Source organism: Vidua chalybeata, unplaced genomic scaffold (assembly GCF_026979565.1).
Source record: "Vidua chalybeata isolate OUT-0048 unplaced genomic scaffold, bVidCha1 merged haplotype scaffold_217_ctg1, whole genome shotgun sequence".
Lineage (NCBI taxonomy): Eukaryota > Metazoa > Chordata > Aves > Passeriformes > Viduidae > Vidua > Vidua chalybeata.
The window spans coordinates 30,137-56,791 of record NW_026530368.1 but is presented as its reverse complement, the minus strand read 5'-3'; the positions used below and the strand labels follow the sequence as shown (position 1 = coordinate 56,791).

The 26,655-nt window shown below is 53.1% G+C and overlaps 1 long non-coding RNA gene across 2 annotated transcripts in view; it reads right to left on the bottom strand.

The window, feature by feature from the left end:
- Window positions 1-8,034: 8,034 nt before the first annotated feature.
- Window positions 8,035-26,655, bottom strand: part of LOC128783346 (uncharacterized) — a 33,351-nt gene continuing 14,730 nt past the window's right edge. For both annotated transcript variants that reach the window (XR_008429098.1, XR_008429100.1), the window contains one exon: window positions 8,035-8,137. This is a non-coding gene — a long non-coding RNA (uncharacterized LOC128783346). The remainder of the gene's footprint in view (window positions 8,138-26,655) is intronic.

The window sequence follows — 26,655 nt, the reverse complement described above, 5'->3', positions numbered from 1 at the left end:
AATAGCCAAAGATAGAGAGCCAGGTTATGTTGAAATAATCAGTAATCAAAGTAACTCAGGAATAGAAAATTCAACGAGTGATAACCAGACAATAATACCCACTAGCGAAGATTCTCGATTTAACACCCTTTAGAAGCTAGTAGAGAGAGCGTGCCTAACCCCCAGATTACAAAACATGGTTAGCTTTGTTTTGATGTTAAACCCCATTTTATAACACTGTTAAAAATAACTAAAAAAGTTTGATGAACAAAATAAAGAAAAAGAAAAAGGGGGGATTGTAATAAGGTAGAAAAGACTCTTTGTTCATCAAGACAGAAAGGAGAAGCCTTGTGTAAGATAACAGAGAGCCAAAGGAGAAGCCTTGTGTAGATAACAGAAAACTGCCAGACAGAAACTAGCTAATATGTTGATTACTTAAGCTAGTTGTGTAATTAGAACTTAGGTGCATATAACATATAACCTTATATGGAAAAGACCATTACAGGGCCGTGGACTTTCCAAGGAAGAAGAGAAGAGCCTTCGTCAAACGACCACCGGAGAGTAGAAGACGACCCCCTGGCAACAGAAGGCGCAAGCGCAGAGTACACCCAGAGATACCGCGGCCCTGGGAAAAAAAAAGTATAAAAAGACTGTGGGAAGGGGGGGAAAACGGTGTGTGAGCCGTAGGCGGAGCGGGGACTCCCCGGCTGCACCCGGCGCCGTTTGCTAGCCGTCACTCGCTGTAATCAATAAATTTCTGATTGACTCTAGAAAGGCTGAACAAATTATTCGCCTCTATTTATAACAAGTGTATAATTATAAACTGTTAGTTAAACCCCTGTATGCTGTGATCAGGGAAGGAAACGGAGATCTCCGATGGACGACAGAATCGGTACGACCCTTCGGCCAGCTAAGGAAGGCCCTCGTGTCACCTCGAGCACTAAGACTTCCAGATGTGAGTAAACCGTTCCCGTTTTCTCGTGAAAAGCAGGGAATTGCTTTGGGAATGTTAGCGCGAGATCTGGGCCCGTGACGCGGGGCGGTCGCCTGCCTCTCTAAGCGGCTGGATGCGGCGGCTAAGGGATGTCCGGGACGCCTCGGAGCTTTGCGGCGGTGGCGGCGAACGTCCTAGAAGCGCGCGGCTTCGCCCCGGGCCAGAAGATGACTCTGCTGGTGTCCCGCGCGATGTCTGCAATGTTGGAAGTAAAGGCTGGAAGTAAAAGGGACGTTGGCTCTCTCCACAGAAATTCTTGAAATACCAAGTCATAATGGTGGACCGAGATGATGTAGAAATTGTGGTGACTAACATTGTGACCCAGCTTCTTTCCCCAGTGGTAGTATGGGAGAACCGGTGATCCAGGATGGCCTGGAGACTATCAAAGCTACCTACTCCAGTTGCCCGGATCTGAAGGACAACCCTCTCGAGGACACTGAGACCTGGTTTACTGATGGAAGTAGCTATGTCATCAGCAGAAAAAGATATGCTGGGTATGCGGTTAGCACGAGCCGAGAGGTAATAGAGTCTAGATCGTTACTGACCGACACCTTGGCACAGAAGGCTGAAATAATTGCCTTAACCGGGCTTTAGAGCTGGCAGAAGGAAAGAAAATCAATATTTATGGACTCGAGGTATACGTTTGGGTAGTCCGTGCGAGTGGAGCCATCTGCAAGGAAAGAGAACTGTTGAACTCGCAAAGAAAAAGCATTAAACGTGCACAAGAGATAATAAAGCCGTTGGAGGCAGTCCAGCTGTCGCGCACATCGAGGCACACAAAAAAGTGAGCTCTGAATTAGAAGACGGGAATGAGCTGGCAGACAGAAAGAAGCAGTTAAAGGTGAGGTAATTGTTGAGACAGTTGAGGCAGCCTTAATCCCAGATGGACCAAATTTCTATTGAAAGTAAGCCAAGATACGGTAAAAAAGAAAAAAGGCTTGCTGAAAAAGTAGAAGTTATAATCGAGAGCGGTAGGCTGTTACAGATGCGGAGAAAGGAAAGCTGGTGATCTCCTCTTCCGTGCTATAGTCATAAGTGAAAGATGAACGTGAGAGAACGCATTAGGGAATAGATGCCTTGTATAATTACTTGAAAAAGAGAATCCTAGCCAGAAACTTGCAAAATACAGTGTTTCGGGTGACTCGCCAATGTAGCCTTTGCCTCCAAACTACTCCAAAAATATTCCTAAAACAAAACTTGAACCTGCACAACAATGGCAAATAAATTTTTCAGAAGTGCCCAGGAGAGGGGGGTATTGATACCTATTGATGTGAACAGATACCTTTTCAGGGTGGCCAGAAGCTTTCCCTACTAGAACTACCAAAGCACAAGAGGTGACCAAAGAATTGTTATGAACCAGTACATAGTGTACAGCCTGGGGATTATGTATATCTTAAGTCTGTTGCAGAGAAGACTCTGGAACTGCAGTAAGAGGGACCATTCCAAATGCTCCTCACCACCTTTACTGCAATCAAGATTAAGGAACAAAACGCCTGGATCCGTATTTCCCAAGTGAAGAAACTCCTGAGGGACTTGAGAAAGTTATACCAGTTATTTTATAAACTAAAATTAAAACTTTCTCGAGGAAATAAATAGAGTGTGAGTAAAATGATAAGCATAGTGATATAATCCTCCCAAAGAATAGAAAAGCTTGTAGTTGTAATAGATAATCAGGTAGGTGTAGCTTAGAGAGTTGTTGCATTTATAATTATTGCTATAACCGCAGCTAATACGGTACCGCTTATATATAATGTGAGTGGTATATAAGTGCCAAGGGAAAGCCTATGATTTTGACTCCTGTAAGTCTCTGGATCAAACGCTACAAATTACAAATGCAACTGTATAAGGAGGAAAAAATGTTTAAAGATATAAATGTGTGTACATCCAGGATGGATTTCATGAATCTCATCAAGAATCCTAAATACTGTTACAAATGCTTAACAAACTGCTCTGAATTTAGGCTCTGGATACAGAGCAAAGTATTTATCGCTTTGAAATGCATCCCATTAACCAGACAACCTTGCTCGTCTATACAGGACAAGGCTCTGTCTGCCTCGAATAGCACGCCCCGCTATAATAGTGGATGAGATCACTGTGAAAAAAACTCAATTTAACTTGTGCATTTAGAACTTTGTCAAAATTGATTATTCCTGTCAGGTACCTGGGGTATCATACCAACATATAAAGGCAAACTTAATTACTGTCAAAGAAATATTGCCTGTGCCTATAGGGATGAACAACTTTGGTTACCCAATGTTTGAAACATCATGAATTAAAGGAAATTCTTAAAGAAATTCAAGATAAAGGAAAGAGAACTCTGATTACAATACACCATGACATGGAGACTATACGGAAGGTATTTAAATTATTGGAAAAAGGCCAATTCCATCATTGTGGAATGTGCTTTTTGGGTGGTCTCCAACAGCAACCAGCTTGCTCAATACCTTGGTTCATCCAATTAAGAAACAACTCCTCATACCATCCCAACTACCGTGATTAGAACACATATTCTATGCAAAAATGTCCTCTACCCTGCCATCAACTCCACATAAAACAAAGAAATTACTCTCATCATACAGTACACCCTGTCAAAACTCTAAATTGCCCTAAAACCTTAAAAATCATTACAAATTAACCCCAAAATAAAAACTTTAATCTCTAACTAACAAAAAAACCTAATCTCTAGCTAACAAAAAACCCCAAAACCAAATAACGCTAATTTAAAAAACTCCACCATAGAACCAACTACCAGCAAAAAAACACACTACACTCTTTTCACTAACAATTCTTATCACATCACAAAAATGAAACAGAAATAAAAAACAACCATATAGAAACCCACAGAGCAAATCACAACAAACACTAAAAAAATAAATCCAACCAACTTACTAAAACTCTGTCTCTACACTAACTCATAAAGAGCAACCAATACTCTATAAAACTTACAAAAAAAACCCACCAACCTAATTAACGATATAAAAAAATCTAAACCACCAAGAAATAAAAAATCACTACCAAAATAAAACTACCTTAAAAAATCCACCATATAAATACCCATGTTCCCAAAATAAAACTAATAAAAAACAACCACCAAATACATCAAATTACAAAAAAAACCCCTTACATTAACAACAACACAAAAATTATTCCTAACTCAATGAACCATAATGTCTCAAACCATCAAAACAAAAATACCACCTAGAAATAAACACGATGCCAAAAGATAAATGTAGCCATAAACAATATCTCCCAAAGGATCCATAACCATAAAACATACAGTACAATCGAACAAACCAAAGAAATAAAATCCCTATAATAAACGGTAATGTAGTTAACAATATTTAAAAACCTCACCAATTAACTATAGGACACTACCTCAAACCCACCAAAACAAACACTATATACGCTAATAAGAGCCATTACAAGAGAATTAAAAACTTACCCTCTACTTCATGCAACAACCCATAAAAACCATTGTGAACCTTAAAAAACACGTCCTTTAAAAACATAATACACCATCAAAAAGAAAAAAAATCCAACAGCAAAACTCAATTCAAAGAAAACCCTTATCATCAACACATGAACCAAGAACCATAACACTCAAGAAGTAGACCGTATTCCTTATCATACGCCAACTACAAAAAAAAAAAAAAACAAAACGATACAATCAATGCCTAAGAACCACCTCCAAAGCGCTACACCAAGGACCTTCGGAAAATGAAAAGCCGCGGTCCCAGCACCGGGCGGAGCGCGGCTCCCGACAGGAAGCGGCTCCTGCGGCAGGCAGAGGCGGCGCCGCGCCGGGAGCCCCCCGCCCGCTCCCCCTGCCCGGCGGGGCCGGCACCGGGCCCAGGGGGCCCCGGCGGCGCCCGAGCCCCGCGCCCTGAGCGGACAGAGCGGCCGGCACCGGCCGGCACCGGCGCAGCGCCCGCGCCGCCTCTCCCGCCCGCCGGCCCGGCAAAGCTCCCCTCGGCTCCGCACGCCTCGCTCCGGCGCGGCTCTGGCAGTCCCGCGCCAGCCCGGCCGCGCCCAAGTCCCCTTCCACCTCGGCAGCTCCCCAGGCAACGCCAGCAGCTCCCGCGCCGGAACCTTTGGTGCCGGGCCTGGGGCAGAAGAAGCACCCTCCAATGCAGCGGCACAGCCCGATTCCAACCCTTCAAATGCTGCGAGAGCTGCAGCCTCCTTCAATTCAACCACCGGAACTGACGCCACACTCAGGTGCTCACCTCACTTCAACAAGGGCAAATAAATGTGTTTCCCCTTCAGTTTCAGCCCCTGTAAGAGCAGGAAAAAGGGTTTGCCTCAAGTGATGGTAAAAGGGGAATTTTTACCTCAATCCAAACCCTTTACAAGGACGAACAACAGGGCTGCCCCCTCAGTTGAAAACTTAGGCAGATGAAAATGGAGGGGCTAGCCTCAGATTAAACCCATCATACGACAACAATATTTTTCCCCTTCCATTTAAAATACAACACGAGGATTCCCAGTCACCCCTGTGATACCCCTAACACCGTGGAAAAGGTAGGTTTTCCTTCAATCAGTACCCTCAAAACCACAAGTGAAGGAGGATCCCTCCCAGTTCAAACAGACAATAATGGAAGAGAAGTCGCTTCTCTCAATTTGAATTTCTTTTGTCCTCAAAAGCCCTTTTTTTTTTTTTTCGGGGCAGCAGAAAGTGATTGCAAGATGAAACTTAAAAGGGAAAGGAGAAAAGTCCCCGCTACAAATCCACACCGGCTTACGTGTTTGGCTGCAACTTCCCGGCACAAAGGTTTGTCCCTTGGCACCTCCCTTGAGCAATGCTCCACGTATCCAGGTGCTCCCCCAGACCCTGTCAGAAGCTCCCACCGTCCTTGCATGAGACAGCCCCCGGAGCTCCCCATAAACCCCTCTGCTCCAGCAGCTCCATGCAAAAGGGACCTGAGGCAAACCCTTTCCCTAAAAGAGCCTCCGGTAGGAGCCGCCCCCGTCCTCATCCTCAAAGCTCACACCTTGGGCTGCTCTGGGTTTCTTTCCAAATGAATTTAGCAATAAATTCCTATTCTTTAGCAATACCTATAAAAACGAAACACTTGCCAGAATTTAGTATTCTACACACCCCCCTCCCTGTGCATTTTGGGGCAGCTTTGGGTCCCTCTGGGGGACGGCACCCAGCATGACCCCCCGTCATTCGCCACCCACCTGCTCCTCCACCGCAGTATGCCTCCCCCTCCTAGGGACCTTAGGGTGCCCCAAATGACATCAGAGCCTCGAGTCTTCACCCCCTTTTCCTGGCCCCCAAAGAAGGCACAGAACGAGTCTAACTGCCCTGGACAGCAGCCCAGCACTTGCTTCCATCCCTTTCCACATGTACATCCCCCCCGAAAGGTACTCTGCCGCAACGAGAAAGGGGGGCAGCCCCCAGAAGGTTGAAGCTCCTGCCCATCCTCGCTGTCACGGGCGAGGGGCAGAGAGAGGGAGCGGCAGAGACGGCGGGGACGCGGCACGGACGGCACGGCACAGAGCGGGGGCCGCTCTCAGCGCGATGCCGGCAAAGCCGCAGGTCCGGCGGGGCCGGGCGGGGTTTGACCGGCACGGGGGGATCCGCCGAGAGCCTCCGGCCCGTGCGGGGACTCCCGCAAGGGCCCAGGGGCGCCGGGCTCCGGCCCTCTGGGCTTTATTCTCCGGCGCCCCCGGCCCCGCGGCTGCGGGGAAAGAAGGAACGGGGCGACGGGAAGAGAAGAGGGCTAGCAGGCATGAGAAAGGGTAGGGAGGGAGGGAGGTCGGGCTGTGGAGGAAAGCGGGAGGGCAAGGGAAAGGCCGGGAGCGGGGAAGAGGGACGGTGCACAGAGGAGGGAGAGAAGAGGAATAGAACGGAGGAGCGGGATAGGGACAGGGCAGTGGGGGTCGGGTTTGCGAGGGAGGGAGAGGAGGGGAGGGTCCGCGGACAAAGAACAGGAATACGGGGAGGAGGAAGGAAGGGTAGAGGGGGGGGGGGGACGGGAGGGGAGGCCGAAAAGGGAGGGAAAAGTGCCGGCTTTGGGGAGAGCGGGAAATGGGGGAAAGAGAGAAAGAACAGGAATACGGGGAGGAGGAAGGAGCGGTAGAGAGAGGAACATGAGAGTGAGCCTCAGAGAGCCCCGACTCCACCCGAGCCCGCCCCGGCGGCCCGCCCTGCTCGGGATGCTGCGCTCGGCGGAGCGCGGCTCGGTGAAACTCGGCTCCGCTCACTGCGTTCGGATCAACTCGGCTCGGTCCGGCTCAGCTTGGATCCGTTCCATTCCCTGGGGGCGGCGCCGCCTCCCGTTCAGCGCGCACAGCTCGGGGCTCTCCTGATGCCGAACCCCGCGGCCGGCCCGACCGTCGCACGGAAACCCCCGCGTAAGATTAGACCAAGCAGTTTCTGTGTTAAACCCTTTTTGTCCTAGAAGAAAAAAACTTATCTACCTCCTGCGTTTTCTCATTTTTCTTCATTGATTTCAAAATCAGAGTATAAAAAAAACTTCGCCTAAAAAGGATTTGGTAAGTAGTCAAGAAAGTAGTCCCATAAATTTCATAACCTGAAATATACTTATGTTTCCACGAAAAATAGACCACACAAGAGTCCTACTCACTATGTCAACCCTTATGTAAAATGCTTAAAAAAAAAACAAAACCAAAACAACCCAAGATAAAGAATTCCACAACCAAAACAAAACATACAAGTAACACTAACTAAAACCACCCATACAAACACACCATGTTTATTGGTCACCAATCCTAAAAATCTATTTTCTAAATGCCTTGTTAAGTATACCTCTTCACATCTAACCTTATCCCTCACAGAATTCAAACAGTAAATACAAAAATTCCTCCACATAACATAAACATAAAATAACATTTATACACTCTTATCCCAAATGACAATTAAATTACAATACTACAAATTACAAAAGACATTAAAAATAAATCCATGAAAAATAATTACATACAAAAAAATAAACACACAAAAAAAACCTGAAACCACAAAGAAGTTACCTCAAAATATGACACCTATAATTTAAAACAATAATATATCAAAAACAACACAAAATACCCACACATTCCAACAAAAATTTAATTCACAATATCAATTCCCACAGAAGTGAAAACCGGGGTCCATTGGCCACTTGCGGATGTGGTCTCGTTGTAACAGAAGCGGACCGCCTAGAGCACGCAAACAAGAACGGAGCCTAAGAGCTGCACCGGGAATTGAGACCGGAGCAAGAACAACTGCTGCCTGCCACCGCTCACTGCTCACCTTGCCCACTTACCTTGACCGCTAGTATCCGGCTTTAGTTCCTAAAAATAACAACAAAGAAAATAGCTGTAATACAGAGGCACCATTTATACTCCCCCTGCAAAGACAAACGGTGACTGACCTTCTCGGGGGACCCCCCTCACCCGGGACGGGGCCCTCTGCCACGGATTCCATCTGGCTGCGTCTGAAAGAACGTGAGGACAAAAGTCAGAGCACTGCAGGATAACTTAACAGCTCCAGATAGCCTTCATCAATCTACAGATCCCATCTAGAGTCCAAATACACCCCACATTACAAATTTCCAGGCCCCAGGACACGCCCCATTCTAGACCTACACCAGGCTATGCAGCAGGGCAGAGCAGCTCCAGCCAAATACCCAGACACCCGTGACACAGAACAAGACAAACAAGGGGACACAACAGGGGGAGAAAGCTCTGAGCGAGAAGAATGCCCTCAGGGAGCCAGAGACTGCAGAATGAGATGACCTAGCTGAGACTGATGGCGAGCCTCTAAGGCGCAGAGAACCCTGCAGGAACAAGATGCTAACTGAATGACCTATTCCAAGCAAGGCAGAGAAGGATGCCCGAGAATCCTAGCGTCAGAATGCTCTACGGATCTCCGCATCGCTACGAGTCCTAATCTGCTAGAACGCATCCTTGCCGTCACAATTGTCACAAATCACAGCTGTCGAGAACAGCCCAGAACAAGACCTCAAAAGACATCTGACCGGATGCTACTCCAAGGCCTGTCCGGGCTCCCGAGCCAAAGGTAAGAAGGAATCGGCACGGGGCCGAGGAACACAGAGATGAGAGATGCAAAGATGGACGCCCGGGCTTCCGATAAGCCCCTCAAAGGACTAAGGCAAAAGACACAGAAGGCACGACAGACAAGTGACACACCGTGCACCGGCACTGCTCTGCCCTGAGCACTTCAGCACTGTGAGGCTTTTCCTTTAGGTGGCCTAAAGGGCCACCCCCATCTCCAAAGCTGCCTCCAAAAGCCCTCCCAGCGCCTCGCTTCCATCCCCTCTCAGGGTCCCGGCCCTCGACTTATCTCTCGGACGTCCGGGGACGAGAATCCACGTCCGGTGCCGAGGAAGGCCGCCTCGCCCGCTGGCAGTTTCCTAGAGTCACCGACTGTGGCCCCTTGCTCAGCTACAATCAAGAACACCAAACATCACTGCAGGATCTTAGCTGCACAGCGGCCAATAACCAATAACAATTCTGCTACTCACCATTCTCCTAAGAACGTCCGCCTCATCTGGCCGCGCCCGGAGGCCGATGCCCTCGCGGCAGGGTCTGCCTGGGTGAAGAGGAGACGAGGTGACGTGGCATCGCTGAAACTCGAGTGGACCCTGGCTCCTCCTCCCTAGCTCCCCGACTTACAGCAACTCCTCGGCCGCTCCTGAAGGCTCCCCGGGTGACACCTTCAAATGTCAAAGATCAAGGCTTCATCACAGATCCGTGCGCTGCTTCCCAAATTCCCACGAGAGTGACGAAGCGGGGGTCTGCGGCCCCGTTGCTGAGGGGGGTCTCGGCGTAATACGAGCGGACCGCCTAGAGCACGCAAACAAGAACGGAGCCTAAGAGCTGCACCGGGAATTGAGACCGGAGCAAGAACAACTGCTGCCTGCCACCGCTCACTGCTCACCTTGCCCACTTACCTTGACCGCTAGTATCCGGCTTTAGTTCCTAAAAATAACAACAAAGAAAATAGCTGTAATACAGAGGCACCATTTATACTCCCCCTGCAAAGACAAACGGTGACTGACCTTCTCGGGGGACCCCCCTCACCCGGGACGGGGCCCTCTGCCACGGATTCCATCTGGCTGCGTCTGAAAGAACGTGAGGACAAAAGTCAGAGCACTGCAGGATAACTTAACAGCTCCAGATAGCCTTCATCAATCTACAGATCCCATCTAGAGTCCAAATACACCCCACATTACAAATTTCCAGGCCCCAGGACACGCCCCATTCTAGACCTACACCAGGCTATGCAGCAGGGCAGAGCAGCTCCACGCCAAATACCCAGACACCCGTGACACAGAACAAGACAAACAAGGGGACACAACAGGGGGAGAAAGCTCTGAGCGAGAAGAATGCCCTCAGGGAGCCAGAGACTGCAGAATGAGATGACCTAGCTGAGACTGATGGCGAGCCTCTAAGGCGCAGAGAACCCTGCAGGAACAAGATGCTAACTGAATGACCTATTCCAAGCAAGGCAGAGAAGGATGCCCGAGAATCCTAGCGTCAGAATGCTCTACGGATCTCCGCATCGCTACGAGTCCTAATCTGCTAGAACGCATCCTTGCCGTCACAATTGTCACAAATCACAGCTGTCGAGAACAGCCCAGAACAAGACCTCAAAAGACATCTGACCGGATGCTACTCCAAGGCCTGTCCGGGCTCCCGAGCCAAAGGTAAGAAGGAATCGGCACGGGGCCGAGGAACACAGAGATGAGAGATGCAAAGATGGACGCCCGGGCTTCCGATAAGCCCCTCAAAGGACTAAGGCAAAAGACACAGAAGGCACGACAGACAAGTGACACACCGTGCACCGGCACTGCTCTGCCCTGAGCACTTCAGCACTGTGAGGCTTTTCCTTTAGGTGGCCTAAAGGGCCACCCCCATCTCCAAAGCTGCCTCCAAAAGCCCTCCCAGCGCCTCGCTTCCATCCCCTCTCAGGGTCCCGGCCCTCGACTTATCTCTCGGACGTCCGGGGACGAGAATCCACGTCCGGTGCCGAGGAAGGCCGCCTCGCCCGCTGGCAGTTTCCTAGAGTCACCGACTGTGGCCCCTTGCTCAGCTACAATCAAGAACACCAAACATCACTGCAGGATCTTAGCTGCACAGCGGCCAATAACCAATAACAATTCTGCTACTCACCATTCTCCTAAGAACGTCCGCCTCATCTGGCCGCGCCCGGAGGCCGATGCCCTCGCGGCAGGGTCTGCCTGGGTGAAGAGGAGACGAGGTGACGTGGCATCGCTGAAACTCGAGTGGACCCTGGCTCCTCCTCCCTAGCTCCCCGACTTACAGCAACTCCTCGGCCGCTCCTGAAGGCTCCCCGGGTGACACCTTCAAATGTCAAAGATCAAGGCTTCATCACAGATCCGTGCGCTGCTTCCCAAATTCCCACGAGAGTGACGAAGCGGGGGTCTGCGGCCCCGTTGCTGAGGGGGGTCTCGGCGTAATACGAGCGGACCGCCTAGAGCACGCAAACAAGAACGGAGCCTAAGAGCTGCACCGGGAATTGAGACCGGAGCAAGAACAACTGCTGCCTGCCACCGCTCACTGCTCACCTTGCCCACTTACCTTGACCGCTAGTATCCGGCTTTAGTTCCTAAAAATAACAACAAAGAAAATAGCTGTAATACAGAGGCACCATTTATACTCCCCCTGCAAAGACAAACGGTGACTGACCTTCTCGGGGGACCCCCCTCACCCGGGACGGGGCCCTCTGCCACGGATTCCATCTGGCTGCGTCTGAAAGAACGTGAGGACAAAAGTCAGAGCACTGCAGGATAACTTAACAGCTCCAGATAGCCTTCATCAATCTACAGATCCCATCTAGAGTCCAAATACACCCCACATTACAAATTTCCAGGCCCCAGGACACGCCCCATTCTAGACCTACACCAGGCTATGCAGCAGGGCAGAGCAGCTCCACGCCAAATACCCAGACACCCGTGACACAGAACAAGACAAACAAGGGGACACAACAGGGGGAGAAAGCTCTGAGCGAGAAGAATGCCCTCAGGGAGCCAGAGACTGCAGAATGAGATGACCTAGCTGAGACTGATGGCGAGCCTCTAAGGCGCAGAGAACCCTGCAGGAACAAGATGCTAACTGAATGACCTATTCCAAGCAAGGCAGAGAAGGATGCCCGAGAATCCTAGCGTCAGAATGCTCTACGGATCTCCGCATCGCTACGAGTCCTAATCTGCTAGAACGCATCCTTGCCGTCACAATTGTCACAAATCACAGCTGTCGAGAACAGCCCAGAACAAGACCTCAAAAGACATCTGACCGGATGCTACTCCAAGGCCTGTCCGGGCTCCCGAGCCAAAGGTAAGAAGGAATCGGCACGGGGCCGAGGAACACAGAGATGAGAGATGCAAAGATGGACGCCCGGGCTTCCGATAAGCCCCTCAAAGGACTAAGGCAAAAGACACAGAAGGCACGACAGACAAGTGACACACCGTGCACCGGCACTGCTCTGCCCTGAGCACTTCAGCACTGTGAGGCTTTTCCTTTAGGTGGCCTAAAGGGCCACCCCCATCTCCAAAGCTGCCTCCAAAAGCCCTCCCAGCGCCTCGCTTCCATCCCCTCTCAGGGTCCCGGCCCTCGACTTATCTCTCGGACGTCCGGGGACGAGAATCCACGTCCGGTGCCGAGGAAGGCCGCCTCGCCCGCTGGCAGTTTCCTAGAGTCACCGACTGTGGCCCCTTGCTCAGCTACAATCAAGAACACCAAACATCACTGCAGGATCTTAGCTGCACAGCGGCCAATAACCAATAACAATTCTGCTACTCACCATTCTCCTAAGAACGTCCGCCTCATCTGGCCGCGCCCGGAGGCCGATGCCCTCGCGGCAGGGTCTGCCTGGGTGAAGAGGAGACGAGGTGACGTGGCATCGCTGAAACTCGAGTGGACCCTGGCTCCTCCTCCCTAGCTCCCCGACTTACAGCAACTCCTCGGCCGCTCCTGAAGGCTCCCCGGGTGACACCTTCAAATGTCAAAGATCAAGGCTTCATCACAGATCCGTGCGCTGCTTCCCAAATTCCCACGAGAGTGACGAAGCGGGGGTCTGCGGCCCCGTTGCTGAGGGGGGTCTCGGCGTAATACGAGCGGACCGCCTAGAGCACGCAAACAAGAACGGAGCCTAAGAGCTGCACCGGGAATTGAGACCGGAGCAAGAACAACTGCTGCCTGCCACCGCTCACTGCTCACCTTGCCCACTTACCTTGACCGCTAGTATCGGCTTTAGTTCCTAAAAATAACAACAAAGAAAATAGCTGTAATACAGAGGCACCATTTATACTCCCCCTGCAAAGACAAACGGTGACTGACCTTCTCGGGGGACCCCCCTCACCCGGGACGGGGCCCTCTGCCACGGATTCCATCTGGCTGCGTCTGAAAGAACGTGAGGACAAAAGTCAGAGCACTGCAGGATAACTTAACAGCTCCAGATAGCCTTCATCAATCTACAGATCCCATCTAGAGTCCAAATACACCCCACATTACAAATTTCCAGGCCCCAGGACACGCCCCATTCTAGACCTACACCAGGCTATGCAGCAGGGCAGAGCAGCTCCAGACCAAATACCCAGACACCCGTGACACAGAACAAGACAAACAAGGGGACACAACAGGGGGAGAAAGCTCTGAGCGAGAAGAATGCCCTCAGGGAGCCAGAGACTGCAGAATGAGATGACCTAGCTGAGACTGATGGCGAGCCTCTAAGGCGCAGAGAACCCTGCAGGAACAAGATGCTAACTGAATGACCTATTCCAAGCAAGGCAGAGAAGGATGCCCGAGAATCCTAGCGTCAGAATGCTCTACGGATCTCCGCATCGCTACGAGTCCTAATCTGCTAGAACGCATCCTTGCCGTCACAATTGTCACAAATCACAGCTGTCGAGAACAGCCCAGAACAAGACCTCAAAAGACATCTGACCGGATGCTACTCCAAGGCCTGTCCGGGCTCCCGAGCCAAAGGTAAGAAGGAATCGGCACGGGGCCGAGGAACACAGAGATGAGAGATGCAAAGATGGACGCCCGGGCTTCCGATAAGCCCCTCAAAGGACTAAGGCAAAAGACACAGAAGGCACGACAGACAAGTGACACACCGTGCACCGGCACTGCTCTGCCCTGAGCACTTCAGCACTGTGAGGCTTTTCCTTTAGGTGGCCTAAAGGGCCACCCCCATCTCCAAAGCTGCCTCCAAAAGCCCTCCCAGCGCCTCGCTTCCATCCCCTCTCAGGGTCCCGGCCCTCGACTTATCTCTCGGACGTCCGGGGACGAGAATCCACGTCCGGTGCCGAGGAAGGCCGCCTCGCCCGCTGGCAGTTTCCTAGAGTCACCGACTGTGGCCCCTTGCTCAGCTACAATCAAGAACACCAAACATCACTGCAGGATCTTAGCTGCACAGCGGCCAATAACCAATAACAATTCTGCTACTCACCATTCTCCTAAGAACGTCCGCCTCATCTGGCCGCGCCCGGAGGCCGATGCCCTCGCGGCAGGGTCTGCCTGGGTGAAGAGGAGACGAGGTGACGTGGCATCGCTGAAACTCGAGTGGACCCTGGCTCCTCCTCCCTAGCTCCCCGACTTACAGCAACTCCTCGGCCGCTCCTGAAGGCTCCCCGGGTGACACCTTCAAATGTCAAAGATCAAGGCTTCATCACAGATCCGTGCGCTGCTTCCCAAATTCCCACGAGAGTGACGAAGCGGGGGTCTGCGGCCCCGTTGCTGAGGGGGGTCTCGGCGTAATACGAGCGGACCGCCTAGAGCACGCAAACAAGAACGGAGCCTAAGAGCTGCACCGGGAATTGAGACCGGAGCAAGAACAACTGCTGCCTGCCACCGCTCACTGCTCACCTTGCCCACTTACCTTGACCGCTAGTATCCGGCTTTAGTTCCTAAAAATAACAACAAAGAAAATAGCTGTAATACAGAGGCACCATTTATACTCCCCCTGCAAAGACAAACGGTGACTGACCTTCTCGGGGGACCCCCCTCACCCGGGACGGGGCCCTCTGCCACGGATTCCATCTGGCTGCGTCTGAAAGAACGTGAGGACAAAAGTCAGAGCACTGCAGGATAACTTAACAGCTCCAGATAGCCTTCATCAATCTACAGATCCCATCTAGAGTCCAAATACACCCCACATTACAAATTTCCAGGCCCCAGGACACGCCCCATTCTAGACCTACACCAGGCTATGCAGCAGGGCAGAGCAGCTCCAGCCAAATACCCAGACACCCGTGACACAGAACAAGACAAACAAGGGGACACAACAGGGGGAGAAAGCTCTGAGCGAGAAGAATGCCCTCAGGGAGCCAGAGACTGCAGAATGAGATGACCTAGCTGAGACTGATGGCGAGCCTCTAAGGCGCAGAGAACCCTGCAGGAACAAGATGCTAACTGAATGACCTATTCCAAGCAAGGCAGAGAAGGATGCCCGAGAATCCTAGCGTCAGAATGCTCTACGGATCTCCGCATCGCTACGAGTCCTAATCTGCTAGAACGCATCCTTGCCGTCACAATTGTCACAAATCACAGCTGTCGAGAACAGCCCAGAACAAGACCTCAAAAGACATCTGACCGGATGCTACTCCAAGGCCTGTCCGGGCTCCCGAGCCAAAGGTAAGAAGGAATCGGCACGGGGCCGAGGAACACAGAGATGAGAGATGCAAAGATGGACGCCCGGGCTTCCGATAAGCCCCTCAAAGGACTAAGGCAAAAGACACAGAAGGCACGACAGACAAGTGACACACCGTGCACCGGCACTGCTCTGCCCTGAGCACTTCAGCACTGTGAGGCTTTTCCTTTAGGTGGCCTAAAGGGCCACCCCCATCTCCAAAGCTGCCTCCAAAAGCCCTCCCAGCGCCTCGCTTCCATCCCCTCTCAGGGTCCCGGCCCTCGACTTATCTCTCGGACGTCCGGGGACGAGAATCCACGTCCGGTGCCGAGGAAGGCCGCCTCGCCCGCTGGCAGTTTCCTAGAGTCACCGACTGTGGCCCCTTGCTCAGCTACAATCAAGAACACCAAACATCACTGCAGGATCTTAGCTGCACAGCGGCCAATAACCAATAACAATTCTGCTACTCACCATTCTCCTAAGAACGTCCGCCTCATCTGGCCGCGCCCGGAGGCCGATGCCCTCGCGGCAGGGTCTGCCTGGGTGAAGAGGAGACGAGGTGACGTGGCATCGCTGAAACTCGAGTGGACCCTGGCTCCTCCTCCCTAGCTCCCCGACTTACAGCAACTCCTCGGCCGCTCCTGAAGGCTCCCCGGGTGACACCTTCAAATGTCAAAGATCAAGGCTTCATCACAGATCCGTGCGCTGCTTCCCAAATTCCCACGAGAGTGACGAAGCGGGGGTCTGCGGCCCCGTTGCTGAGGGGGGTCTCGGCGTAATACGAGCGGACCGCCTAGAGCACGCAAACAAGAACGGAGCCTAAGAGCTGCACCGGGAATTGAGACCGGAGCAAGAACAACTGCTGCCTGCCACCGCTCACTGCTCACCTTGCCCACTTACCTTGACCGCTAGTATCCGGCTTTAGTTCCTAAAAATAACAACAAAGAAAATAGCTGTAATACAGAGGCACCATTTATACTCCCCCTGCAAAGACAAACGGTGACTGACCTTCTCGGGGGACCCCCCTCACCCGGGACGGGGCCCTCTGCCACGGATTCCATCTGGCTGCGTCTGAAAGAACGTGAGGACAAAAGTCAGAGCACTGCAGGATAACTTAACAGCTCCAGATAGCCTTCATCAATCTACAGATCCCATCTAGAGTCCAAATACACCCCACATTACAAATTTCCAGGCCCCAGGACACGCCCCATTCTAGACCTACACCAGGCTATGCAGCAGGGCAGAGCAGCTCCACGCCAAATACCCAGACACCCGTGACACAGAACAAGACAAACAAGGGGACACAACAGGGGGAGAAAGCTCTGAGCGAGAAGAATGCCCTCAGGGAGCCAGAGACTGCAGAATGAGATGACCTAGCTGAGACTGATGGCGAGCCTCTAAGGCGCAGAGAACCCTGCAGGAACAAGATGCTAACTGAATGACCTATTCCAAGCAAGGCAGAGAAGGATGCCCGAGAATCCTAGCGTCAGAATGCTCTACGGATCTCCGCATCGCTACGAGTCCTAATCTGCTAGAACGCATCCTTGCCGTCACAATTGTCACAAATCACAGCTGTCGAGAACAGCCCAGAACAAGACCTCAAAAGACATCTGACCGGATGCTACTCCAAGGCCTGTCCGGGCTCCCGAGCCAAAGGTAAGAAGGAATCGGCACGGGGCCGAGGAACACAGAGATGAGAGATGCAAAGATGGACGCCCGGGCTTCCGATAAGCCCCTCAAAGGACTAAGGCAAAAGACACAGAAGGCACGACAGACAAGTGACACACCGTGCACCGGCACTGCTCTGCCCTGAGCACTTCAGCACTGTGAGGCTTTTCCTTTAGGTGGCCTAAAGGGCCACCCCCATCTCCAAAGCTGCCTCCAAAAGCCCTCCCAGCGCCTCGCTTCCATCCCCTCTCAGGGTCCCGGCCCTCGACTTATCTCTCGGACGTCCGGGGACGAGAATCCACGTCCGGTGCCGAGGAAGGCCGCCTCGCCCGCTGGCAGTTTCCTAGAGTCACCGACTGTGGCCCCTTGCTCAGCTACAATCAAGAACACCAAACATCACTGCAGGATCTTAGCTGCACAGCGGCCAATAACCAATAACAATTCTGCTACTCACCATTCTCCTAAGAACGTCCGCCTCATCTGGCCGCGCCCGGAGGCCGATGCCCTCGCGGCAGGGTCTGCCTGGGTGAAGAGGAGACGAGGTGACGTGGCATCGCTGAAACTCGAGTGGACCCTGGCTCCTCCTCCCTAGCTCCCCGACTTACAGCAACTCCTCGGCCGCTCCTGAAGGCTCCCCGGGTGACACCTTCAAATGTCAAAGATCAAGGCTTCATCACAGATCCGTGCGCTGCTTCCCAAATTCCCACGAGAGTGACGAAGCGGGGGTCTGCGGCCCCGTTGCTGAGGGGGGTCTCGGCGTAATACGAGCGGACCGCCTAGAGCACGCAAACAAGAACGGAGCCTAAGAGCTGCACCGGGAATTGAGACCGGAGCAAGAACAACTGCTGCCTGCCACCGCTCACTGCTCACCTTGCCCACTTACCTTGACCGCTAGTATCCGGCTTTAGTTCCTAAAAATAACAACAAAGAAAATAGCTGTAATACAGAGGCACCATTTATACTCCCCCTGCAAAGACAAACGGTGACTGACCTTCTCGGGGGACCCCCCTCACCCGGGACGGGGCCCTCTGCCACGGATTCCATCTGGCTGCGTCTGAAAGAACGTGAGGACAAAAGTCAGAGCACTGCAGGATAACTTAACAGCTCCAGATAGCCTTCATCAATCTACAGATCCCATCTAGAGTCCAAATACACCCCACATTACAAATTTCCAGGCCCCAGGACACGCCCCATTCTAGACCTACACCAGGCTATGCAGCAGGGCAGAGCAGCTCCACGCCAAATACCCAGACACCCGTGACACAGAACAAGACAAACAAGGGGACACAACAGGGGGAGAAAGCTCTGAGCGAGAAGAATGCCCTCAGGGAGCCAGAGACTGCAGAATGAGATGACCTAGCTGAGACTGATGGCGAGCCTCTAAGGCGCAGAGAACCCTGCAGGAACAAGATGCTAACTGAATGACCTATTCCAAGCAAGGCAGAGAAGGATGCCCGAGAATCCTAGCGTCAGAATGCTCTACGGATCTCCGCATCGCTACGAGTCCTAATCTGCTAGAACGCATCCTTGCCGTCACAATTGTCACAAATCACAGCTGTCGAGAACAGCCCAGAACAAGACCTCAAAAGACATCTGACCGGATGCTACTCCAAGGCCTGTCCGGGCTCCCGAGCCAAAGGTAAGAAGGAATCGGCACGGGGCCGAGGAACACAGAGATGAGAGATGCAAAGATGGACGCCCGGGCTTCCGATAAGCCCCTCAAAGGACTAAGGCAAAAGACACAGAAGGCACGACAGACAAGTGACACACCGTGCACCGGCACTGCTCTGCCCTGAGCACTTCAGCACTGTGAGGCTTTTCCTTTAGGTGGCCTAAAGGGCCACCCCCATCTCCAAAGCTGCCTCCAAAAGCCCTCCCAGCGCCTCGCTTCCATCCCCTCTCAGGGTCCCGGCCCTCGACTTATCTCTCGGACGTCCGGGGACGAGAATCCACGTCCGGTGCCGAGGAAGGCCGCCTCGCCCGCTGGCAGTTTCCTAGAGTCACCGACTGTGGCCCCTTGCTCAGCTACAATCAAGAACACCAAACATCACTGCAGGATCTTAGCTGCACAGCGGCCAATAACCAATAACAATTCTGCTACTCACCATTCTCCTAAGAACGTCCGCCTCATCTGGCCGCGCCCGGAGGCCGATGCCCTCGCGGCAGGGTCTGCCTGGGTGAAGAGGAGACGAGGTGACGTGGCATCGCTGAAACTCGAGTGGACCCTGGCTCCTCCTCCCTAGCTCCCCGACTTACAGCAACTCCTCGGCCGCTCCTGAAGGCTCCCCGGGTGACACCTTCAAATGTCAAAGATCAAGGCTTCATCACAGATCCGTGCGCTGCTTCCCAAATTCCCACGAGAGTGACGAAGCGGGGGTCTGCGGCCCCGTTGCTGAGGGGGGTCTCGGCGTAATACGAGCGGACCGCCTAGAGCACGCAAACAAGAACGGAGCCTAAGAGCTGCACCGGGAATTGAGACCGGAGCAAGAACAACTGCTGCCTGCCACCGCTCACTGCTCACCTTGCCCACTTACCTTGACCGCTAGTATCCGGCTTTAGTTCCTAAAAATAACAACAAAGAAAATAGCTGTAATACAGAGGCACCATTTATACTCCCCCTGCAAAGACAAACGGTGACTGACCTTCTCGGGGGACCCCCCTCACCCGGGACGGGGCCCTCTGCCACGGATTCCATCTGGCTGCGTCTGAAAGAACGTGAGGACAAAAGTCAGAGCACTGCAGGATAACTTAACAGCTCCAGATAGCCTTCATCAATCTACAGATCCCATCTAGAGTCCAAATACACCCCACATTACAAATTTCCAGGCCCCAGGACACGCCCCATTCTAGACCTACACCAGGCTATGCAGCAGGGCAGAGCAGCTCCACGCCAAATACCCAGACACCCGTGACACAGAACAAGACAAACAAGGGGACACAACAGGGGGAGAAAGCTCTGAGCGAGAAGAATGCCCTCAGGGAGCCAGAGACTGCAGAATGAGATGACCTAGCTGAGACTGATGGCGAGCCTCTAAGGCGCAGAGAACCCTGCAGGAACAAGATGCTAACTGAATGACCTATTCCAAGCAAGGCAGAGAAGGATGCCCGAGAATCCTAGCGTCAGAATGCTCTACGGATCTCCGCATCGCTACGAGTCCTAATCTGCTAGAACGCATCCTTGCCGTCACAATTGTCACAAATCACAGCTGTCGAGAACAGCCCAGAACAAGACCTCAAAAGACATCTGACCGGATGCTACTCCAAGGCCTGTCCGGGCTCCCGAGCCAAAGGTAAGAAGGAATCGGCACGGGGCCGAGGAACACAGAGATGAGAGATGCAAAGATGGACGCCCGGGCTTCCGATAAGCCCCTCAAAGGACTAAGGCAAAAGACACAGAAGGCACGACAGACAAGTGACACACCGTGCACCGGCACTGCTCTGCCCTGAGCACTTCAGCACTGTGAGGCTTTTCCTTTAGGTGGCCTAAAGGGCCACCCCCATCTCCAAAGCTGCCTCCAAAAGCCCTCCCAGCGCCTCGCTTCCATCCCCTCTCAGGGTCCCGGCCCTCGACTTATCTCTCGGACGTCCGGGGACGAGAATCCACGTCCGGTGCCGAGGAAGGCCGCCTCGCCCGCTGGCAGTTTCCTAGAGTCACCGACTGTGGCCCCTTGCTCAGCTACAATCAAGAACACCAAACATCACTGCAGGATCTTAGCTGCACAGCGGCCAATAACCAATAACAATTCTGCTACTCACCATTCTCCTAAGAACGTCCGCCTCATCTGGCCGCGCCCGGAGGCCGATGCCCTCGCGGCAGGGTCTGCCTGGGTGAAGAGGAGACGAGGTGACGTGGCATCGCTGAAACTCGAGTGGACCCTGGCTCCTCCTCCCTAGCTCCCCGACTTACAGCAACTCCTCGGCCGCTCCTGAAGGCTCCCCGGGTGACACCTTCAAATGTCAAAGATCAAGGCTTCATCACAGATCCGTGCGCTGCTTCCCAAATTCCCACGAGAGTGACGAAGCGGGGGTCTGCGGCCCCGTTGCTGAGGGGGGTCTCGGCGTAATACGAGCGGACCGCCTAGAGCACGCAAACAAGAACGGAGCCTAAGAGCTGCACCGGGAATTGAGACCGGAGCAAGAACAACTGCTGCCTGCCACCGCTCACTGCTCACCTTGCCCACTTACCTTGACCGCTAGTATCCGGCTTTAGTTCCTAAAAATAACAACAAAGAAAATAGCTGTAATACAGAGGCACCATTTATACTCCCCCTGCAAAGACAAACGGTGACTGACCTTCTCGGGGGACCCCCCTCACCCGGGACGGGGCCCTCTGCCACGGATTCCATCTGGCTGCGTCTGAAAGAACGTGAGGACAAAAGTCAGAGCACTGCAGGATAACTTAACAGCTCCAGATAGCCTTCATCAATCTACAGATCCCATCTAGAGTCCAAATACACCCCACATTACAAATTTCCAGGCCCCAGGACACGCCCCATTCTAGACCTACACCAGGCTATGCAGCAGGGCAGAGCAGCTCCAGCCAAATACCCAGACACCCGTGACACAGAACAAGACAAACAAGGGGACACAACAGGGGGAGAAAGCTCTGAGCGAGAAGAATGCCCTCAGGGAGCCAGAGACTGCAGAATGAGATGACCTAGCTGAGACTGATGGCGAGCCTCTAAGGCGCAGAGAACCCTGCAGGAACAAGATGCTAACTGAATGACCTATTCCAAGCAAGGCAGAGAAGGATGCCCGAGAATCCTAGCGTCAGAATGCTCTACGGATCTCCGCATCGCTACGAGTCCTAATCTGCTAGAACGCATCCTTGCCGTCACAATTGTCACAAATCACAGCTGTCGAGAACAGCCCAGAACAAGACCTCAAAAGACATCTGACCGGATGCTACTCCAAGGCCTGTCCGGGCTCCCGAGCCAAAGGTAAGAAGGAATCGGCACGGGGCCGAGGAACACAGAGATGAGAGATGCAAAGATGGACGCCCGGGCTTCCGATAAGCCCCTCAAAGGACTAAGGCAAAAGACACAGAAGGCACGACAGACAAGTGACACACCGTGCACCGGCACTGCTCTGCCCTGAGCACTTCAGCACTGTGAGGCTTTTCCTTTAGGTGGCCTAAAGGGCCACCCCCATCTCCAAAGCTGCCTCCAAAAGCCCTCCCAGCGCCTCGCTTCCATCCCCTCTCAGGGTCCCGGCCCTCGACTTATCTCTCGGACGTCCGGGGACGAGAATCCACGTCCGGTGCCGAGGAAGGCCGCCTCGCCCGCTGGCAGTTTCCTAGAGTCACCGACTGTGGCCCCTTGCTCAGCTACAATCAAGAACACCAAACATCACTGCAGGATCTTAGCTGCACAGCGGCCAATAACCAATAACAATTCTGCTACTCACCATTCTCCTAAGAACGTCCGCCTCATCTGGCCGCGCCCGGAGGCCGATGCCCTCGCGGCAGGGTCTGCCTGGGTGAAGAGGAGACGAGGTGACGTGGCATCGCTGAAACTCGAGTGGACCCTGGCTCCTCCTCCCTAGCTCCCCGACTTACAGCAACTCCTCGGCCGCTCCTGAAGGCTCCCCGGGTGACACCTTCAAATGTCAAAGATCAAGGCTTCATCACAGATCCGTGCGCTGCTTCCCAAATTCCCACGAGAGTGACGAAGCGGGGGTCTGCGGCCCCGTTGCTGAGGGGGGTCTCGGCGTAATACGAGCGGACCGCCTAGAGCACGCAAACAAGAACGGAGCCTAAGAGCTGCACCGGGAATTGAGACCGGAGCAAGAACAACTGCTGCCTGCCACCGCTCACTGCTCACCTTGCCCACTTACCTTGACCGCTAGTATCCGGCTTTAGTTCCTAAAAATAACAACAAAGAAAATAGCTGTAATACAGAGGCACCATTTATACTCCCCCTGCAAAGACAAACGGTGACTGACCTTCTCGGGGGACCCCCCTCACCCGGGACGGGGCCCTCTGCCACGGATTCCATCTGGCTGCGTCTGAAAGAACGTGAGGACAAAAGTCAGAGCACTGCAGGATAACTTAACAGCTCCAGATAGCCTTCATCAATCTACAGATCCCATCTAGAGTCCAAATACACCCCACATTACAAATTTCCAGGCCCCAGGACACGCCCCATTCTAGACCTACACCAGGCTATGCAGCAGGGCAGAGCAGCTCCACGCCAAATACCCAGACACCCGTGACACAGAACAAGACAAACAAGGGGACACAACAGGGGGAGAAAGCTCTGAGCGAGAAGAATGCCCTCAGGGAGCCAGAGACTGCAGAATGAGATGACCTAGCTGAGACTGATGGCGAGCCTCTAAGGCGCAGAGAACCCTGCAGGAACAAGATGCTAACTGAATGACCTATTCCAAGCAAGGCAGAGAAGGATGCCCGAGAATCCTAGCGTCAGAATGCTCTACGGATCTCCGCATCGCTACGAGTCCTAATCTGCTAGAACGCATCCTTGCCGTCACAATTGTCACAAATCACAGCTGTCGAGAACAGCCCAGAACAAGACCTCAAAAGACATCTGACCGGATGCTACTCCAAGGCCTGTCCGGGCTCCCGAGCCAAAGGTAAGAAGGAATCGGCACGGGGCCGAGGAACACAGAGATGAGAGATGCAAAGATGGACGCCCGGGCTTCCGATAAGCCCCTCAAAGGACTAAGGCAAAAGACACAGAAGGCACGACAGACAAGTGACACACCGTGCACCGGCACTGCTCTGCCCTGAGCACTTCAGCACTGTGAGGCTTTTCCTTTAGGTGGCCTAAAGGGCCACCCCCATCTCCAAAGCTGCCTCCAAAAGCCCTCCCAGCGCCTCGCTTCCATCCCCTCTCAGGGTCCCGGCCCTCGACTTATCTCTCGGACGTCCGGGGACGAGAATCCACGTCCGGTGCCGAGGAAGGCCGCCTCGCCCGCTGGCAGTTTCCTAGAGTCACCGACTGTGGCCCCTTGCTCAGCTACAATCAAGAACACCAAACATCACTGCAGGATCTTAGCTGCACAGCGGCCAATAACCAATAACAATTCTGCTACTCACCATTCTCCTAAGAACGTCCGCCTCATCTGGCCGCGCCCGGAGGCCGATGCCCTCGCGGCAGGGTCTGCCTGGGTGAAGAGGAGACGAGGTGACGTGGCATCGCTGAAACTCGAGTGGACCCTGGCTCCTCCTCCCTAGCTCCCCGACTTACAGCAACTCCTCGGCCGCTCCTGAAGGCTCCCCGGGTGACACCTTCAAATGTCAAAGATCAAGGCTTCATCACAGATCCGTGCGCTGCTTCCCAAATTCCCACGAGAGTGACGAAGCGGGGGTCTGCGGCCCCGTTGCTGAGGGGGGTCTCGGCGTAATACGAGCGGACCGCCTAGAGCACGCAAACAAGAACGGAGCCTAAGAGCTGCACCGGGAATTGAGACCGGAGCAAGAACAACTGCTGCCTGCCACCGCTCACTGCTCACCTTGCCCACTTACCTTGACCGCTAGTATCCGGCTTTAGTTCCTAAAAATAACAACAAAGAAAATAGCTGTAATACAGAGGCACCATTTATACTCCCCCTGCAAAGACAAACGGTGACTGACCTTCTCGGGGGACCCCCCTCACCCGGGACGGGGCCCTCTGCCACGGATTCCATCTGGCTGCGTCTGAAAGAACGTGAGGACAAAAGTCAGAGCACTGCAGGATAACTTAACAGCTCCAGATAGCCTTCATCAATCTACAGATCCCATCTAGAGTCCAAATACACCCCACATTACAAATTTCCAGGCCCCAGGACACGCCCCATTCTAGACCTACACCAGGCTATGCAGCAGGGCAGAGCAGCTCCAGACCAAATACCCAGACACCCGTGACACAGAACAAGACAAACAAGGGGACACAACAGGGGGAGAAAGCTCTGAGCGAGAAGAATGCCCTCAGGGAGCCAGAGACTGCAGAATGAGATGACCTAGCTGAGACTGATGGCGAGCCTCTAAGGCGCAGAGAACCCTGCAGGAACAAGATGCTAACTGAATGACCTATTCCAAGCAAGGCAGAGAAGGATGCCCGAGAATCCTAGCGTCAGAATGCTCTACGGATCTCCGCATCGCTACGAGTCCTAATCTGCTAGAACGCATCCTTGCCGTCACAATTGTCACAAATCACAGCTGTCGAGAACAGCCCAGAACAAGACCTCAAAAGACATCTGACCGGATGCTACTCCAAGGCCTGTCCGGGCTCCCGAGCCAAAGGTAAGAAGGAATCGGCACGGGGCCGAGGAACACAGAGATGAGAGATGCAAAGATGGACGCCCGGGCTTCCGATAAGCCCCTCAAAGGACTAAGGCAAAAGACACAGAAGGCACGACAGACAAGTGACACACCGTGCACCGGCACTGCTCTGCCCTGAGCACTTCAGCACTGTGAGGCTTTTCCTTTAGGTGGCCTAAAGGGCCACCCCCATCTCCAAAGCTGCCTCCAAAAGCCCTCCCAGCGCCTCGCTTCCATCCCCTCTCAGGGTCCCGGCCCTCGACTTATCTCTCGGACGTCCGGGGACGAGAATCCACGTCCGGTGCCGAGGAAGGCCGCCTCGCCCGCTGGCAGTTTCCTAGAGTCACCGACTGTGGCCCCTTGCTCAGCTACAATCAAGAACACCAAACATCACTGCAGGATCTTAGCTGCACAGCGGCCAATAACCAATAACAATTCTGCTACTCACCATTCTCCTAAGAACGTCCGCCTCATCTGGCCGCGCCCGGAGGCCGATGCCCTCGCGGCAGGGTCTGCCTGGGTGAAGAGGAGACGAGGTGACGTGGCATCGCTGAAACTCGAGTGGACCCTGGCTCCTCCTCCCTAGCTCCCCGACTTACAGCAACTCCTCGGCCGCTCCTGAAGGCTCCCCGGGTGACACCTTCAAATGTCAAAGATCAAGGCTTCATCACAGATCCGTGCGCTGCTTCCCAAATTCCCACGAGAGTGACGAAGCGGGGGTCTGCGGCCCCGTTGCTGAGGGGGGTCTCGGCGTAATACGAGCGGACCGCCTAGAGCACGCAAACAAGAACGGAGCCTAAGAGCTGCACCGGGAATTGAGACCGGAGCAAGAACAACTGCTGCCTGCCACCGCTCACTGCTCACCTTGCCCACTTACCTTGACCGCTAGTATCCGGCTTTAGTTCCTAAAAATAACAACAAAGAAAATAGCTGTAATACAGAGGCACCATTTATACTCCCCCTGCAAAGACAAACGGTGACTGACCTTCTCGGGGGACCCCCCTCACCCGGGACGGGGCCCTCTGCCACGGATTCCATCTGGCTGCGTCTGAAAGAACGTGAGGACAAAAGTCAGAGCACTGCAGGATAACTTAACAGCTCCAGATAGCCTTCATCAATCTACAGATCCCA